Source organism: Sinocyclocheilus anshuiensis, unplaced genomic scaffold (assembly GCF_001515605.1).
Source record: "Sinocyclocheilus anshuiensis isolate Anshui unplaced genomic scaffold, SAMN03320099.WGS_v1.1 scaffold1034, whole genome shotgun sequence".
NCBI lineage: Eukaryota > Metazoa > Chordata > Actinopteri > Cypriniformes > Cyprinidae > Sinocyclocheilus > Sinocyclocheilus anshuiensis.
Window position 1 is genome coordinate 833151 of NW_015538015.1, and position 4591 is coordinate 837741.

At 35.8% G+C, this 4591-nt stretch overlaps 1 long non-coding RNA gene across 1 annotated transcript in view; it reads left to right on the forward strand.

Moving 5' to 3' along the window:
- Positions 1-89: 89 nt before the first annotated feature.
- Positions 90-4591, forward strand: part of LOC107678450 (uncharacterized) — an 8516-nt gene continuing 4014 nt past the window's right edge. The window contains exons 1-2 of the long non-coding RNA XR_001632939.1: positions 90-101; positions 2969-2977. This is a non-coding gene — a long non-coding RNA (uncharacterized LOC107678450). The remainder of the gene's footprint in view (positions 102-2968; positions 2978-4591) is intronic.

Genomic DNA, 4591 nt, shown 5'->3' on the forward strand with positions numbered 1-4591 from the left:
CCGTTTCTTTGTTTGTTTCTTTTTCCACATTCAGATAAAGATGATTTAGGCAAAATGTGCTTAACTGTTGTTACAAAAATGTCTTAATAATCTGTAAAAAAGTGAACATTTATATTATATTATATTATATTATATTATATTATATTATATTATTTTATTTTACTTTAAGACCACATCCAAGCTATTCAACTTCAGCACATTGATAACTTGAAGTAGAACTCTGTTTAAGCGGTGAATGTGTAGCTATTTTTTTTTTCAGTCACATATTTGATATGTAATTCTTATGTTATTTAATCTCTGGTCTTCATGTTCATGTCTTCAGATCAAACATGATGTGCTTTTGTAGATGGCATTACAGTTCTATTCAACAAACAATTTTAGTGCCTATCAGTGTTTTCAATAAACAATTTCAGTGATTTTTTTTTTCAGTGCCTCGACTGTGCTTGTGTTTGGACAAATCTGAGCTCTGAAAGGCTATCAAGTTTAAGGTTGAATACTGTGTGAATGAGAAACACGCTTTAGCCCCTCTCAGATAAACATTCAGTGATTTGCATAAGAGCTTTCCTGTGGCTGAAGTAACAATGTACTGTGAAGCATTTGTTTTACATGATGGCCAGCAACAGAGTGTCCTTTTACTTCCAGGTGAATCTTGAACCGTTTTAGAAAAACAAAAAAGCATACATATTTATTTTTTTTATATAATATACATATTTCTGTCACATAGAGAGTTTTCACAAGGTCTATTACTTGAGGGTGATTAAATCATCAAGTAATTTTAATTTTTGGCTGAACTATCCCTTTGAGAGCACTCACTATATGTAGTTAACAAATAGATGCATAGCAAGCTGATGAGATAAGAAACCCCAGCAACAACCTGAATCAAAATATCATAAATTAAAGTAATTTGATAATTGTCACTGGCATAACTTTTATACTATTATATTTATAGTAAAGTCATTAGGATGATAAAAATAGCATGCCTCTGATGCTGCTGATGTGCTTTTGTAGATGGCATTACAGTTCTATTCAACAAACAATTTTAGTGCCTATCAGTGTTTTCAATAAACAATTTCAGTGATTTTTTTTTTCAGTGCCTCGACTGTGCTTGTGTTTGGACAAATCTGAGCTCTGAAAGGCTATCAAGTTTAAGGTTGAATACTGTGTGAATGAGAAACACGCTTTAGCCCCTCTCAGATAAACATTCAGTGATTTGCATAAGAGCTTTCCTGTGGCTGAAGTAACAATGTACTGTGAAGCATTTGTTTTACATGATGGCCAGCAACAGAGTGTCCTTTTACTTCCAGGTGAATCTTGAACCGTTTTAGAAAAACAAAAAAGCATACATATTTATTTTTTTTATATAATATACATATTTCTGTCACATAGAGAGTTTTCACAAGGTCTGTATCTCAGGAACCAAGGGCAAGGTCCATCAGATGTCAAAAAATATAAAAATGCTTGTTTCTAATGTTGGCTTCAAATATCTAGATAAAACGGAGTTAAGTTAGAACAATACATCTGAATTCTGAATCTGAATTCATACAAGGTAAACCTACTGTATGTAATCAAGGCAGATTTTAACCATGTTCTTATTCACTTTACAAATGTCTGGCCAGTGCAAGATGTCACACGGGTTCTATAACTCAGTTACAAGAGCTGTTAGTACCAATGATTTGAAGTTTTTTACATTTACATTTAGTCATTTACCAGATGCTTTTATCCAAAGACACTTACAAATATGGAATCCAACAAGTGATTTATCATAAAGAAGCAATAACACGAGAAGCGCTAGCAATATAAAATTTCATATATTGTCCAGAATAGTATAGAAGCTAGAAGAAGGAGCGATATAAGAATAGTAAAAGCACATAAGTATGCAGTTAAATGCTCACAGAAAAGATGAAGAGATGAGTTTTCAGTTGTTTCTTGAATATTGCCAGGTATTAGACTGTCCAGATAGGGTTAAGAAGATCATTACACCAGCCAGGAACAGTGAATGAAAATGTTGTGCCTTGCAGGCATCTAGAGGGGATGTAGACTTGTAAGAGAGAGAGTGAAGGTAGGAGGGTGCAGAGCTCGAGGCTATTCTATAGGCAAGCAGCAACTGGTAGGCAGTGCAGAGATATAAAAAAAGGTGTGAAGTGGGCTTTCTTGGGTTCACTGAAGACCAGTCGTGCTGCTGTGTTCATTTGTAGAGGTTTGATTGCACATGTTGGAAGTTTCTGAATTGTGACAATCCAATCCAATAATGTATAAAACATTTTAAGTAGGTTAACGATATTCTGTAGAATATAGTGTTTCATATTTCTTTATTATTATTATTATTATTATTATTATTATTATTATTATATGGCTAAAGGTACCAATATCGATGAACTAGGAATGCCATTGTTTTTAAGACAATAATGGTGGAAATGTATGTGTACAGAAATTGTCTTTTTTAACTATAAATCTACACTGAGAAATATTCACTAGAGTAAAGTGTGACAACATGTCTCAGTCTTCCATTGTATTATTATTATTGATATTCAAAAATTCAGGCAAAATGTCAAGGGAATTTCAGAGTACCCAATCTAGTGTTGTTTTTCAGATGTGGCTTACCTGAAATTAATTTGAAAGAAACCCTGTAAAGCCCAGATCTATGTGTGTTTAAATAAGGTAAAACAAAACATCAAATAAACTCTCAGGTAAGATGTTTTTGTTATGAATTTTGCTGATGTACTAATGGACTAAGTCAAGAGTCATCAAGATTTCCACAGCAATCTCTACATGCTTATTCTCTTTTTTCATGTCTCCTCTCATCTCTACAGGGTGCATGGGAAATCTCTAGTCACCACGGTAACAAGAGTGCTTGTGCTCTCACTTCAAACCGACAGTGTTGTGTCCATCAACATTAGCAATCGTTTGAGATGATGTCAGAGGCCAGTCTCCTGGGGTTCTTCAAATCAGAATTTCAAATGTACCCTAGTAAAAAAATGTTTTATATACTAACCCTGCGTGTCAGTGTTCATACTATCCATCCTAAATAGTATGTGAGATTAGAATAAGTGTGTCCCAAAGCATAGTATGTTGAAAAGAGTATGCCAAAAGTCTCCGGATGGTCTACTATTTCAGGTCGATTTTTGAAGTGTGGATCCGTGCACACTATAATGGCTAATATTGCCCACAATCCATTGCGCTTTGGCGAAGGATTCGGTCCAGAACAACAAACACTAATAAAACGCATTAAAAACTACAAACATAGCAGATGTGCGCGACTGGCAGTTAGGTAGAGGCTTAGAAAAAGGGGTTGGAGTTACTAATATTCAACATTTAACCTGGTAAAAAATATTTATTTAATGTTATCTGTGTTATATTTCATGTGCAACAGCAATGTAAACTTTTATAAACATCCGTTTGGTTGTTAACTTTTAAATGCATCATTATGCATAAAATATGATCAGAGTTCTCGGCATGAAAGACCCGCGACTGGCAGATCAATGTGCTACTTCTTTTCTCTCCAATACGGTAGGAAGTTAAATGAAATGCAATGTGGAGGATGTTAACTGTGCCAAGATGATTGACAGGCCAGTTTACAGTGACAGGGTGCGTGTATCTATGTGACAGAGAGCGCCTGTTAAAGACGCAGTTGTGTGATGTGATAGTATGTCCCAAAGCTTGCCTACTCTTCTACTACATACTCAAAAGTGTGTACTTTTTCTTCACCAAAAGAGTACATACTTTAAGGGCGTAGTATAAGTAGGCACATTGAGACGCAGCATTTGTATACACCAATCAGGCATAACATTATGACCACTGACAGGTGAAGTGAATAACACCGATTATCTCTCCATCACGGCACCTGTAAGTGGATGGGATATATTTGGCTGCAAGTGAACATTTTGTCCTCAAAGGTGATGTGTTAGAAGCAGGAAAAATGCGTAAGCGTAAGGATTTGTGCGAGTTTGACAAGAGCCAAATTGTGATGGCTAGAAGAATGGGTCAGAGCATCTCCAAAACTGAAGCTCTTGTGGGGTGTTCCCAGTCTGCAGTGGTCAGTATCTATCAAAAGTGGTCCAAGGAAGTGTAACCCTCTCTAAAGGGAAAGTACACACTAGGTTCAAATACTCAAACTTAAAGCAAATGGATTCTAAGGTGGTGAATTGTATAATTGGAAGTTATTGACAACACACAAATTGATTACCATTGCACATGAACTGTATTGAAATGAGCACAATATATATTTAACACAACTGTTGTAGCAAGAACATCAGTAAAGTGTGGTGTGCAATCAGTGTGTGTTTCAGTTTTTTCCAAGTTCCACAGTCCAGTTTTGAAGATAACAGAAAAAATGTTCCCTTAATGTAAAAAAATCAGTTCTGTCTCTTTTTTCCTAAAAGGAGTTGATGAAGCAAATCAAAAGGGGCTGCACATAAAGGCCCACTGAGATCCTACCGCACAGTGGGATCATCTGAAACATCCTTCAGAAAGCAGTAAATCGTCTCTGTTACGTATGGTAACCCTCGTTCCCTGAAGAAGGGAACGGAGACGTCACGTCGGATGACCGACGAAATTGGGATCTCGCTTAGAGAGACCAATCTACTTCGAGTGT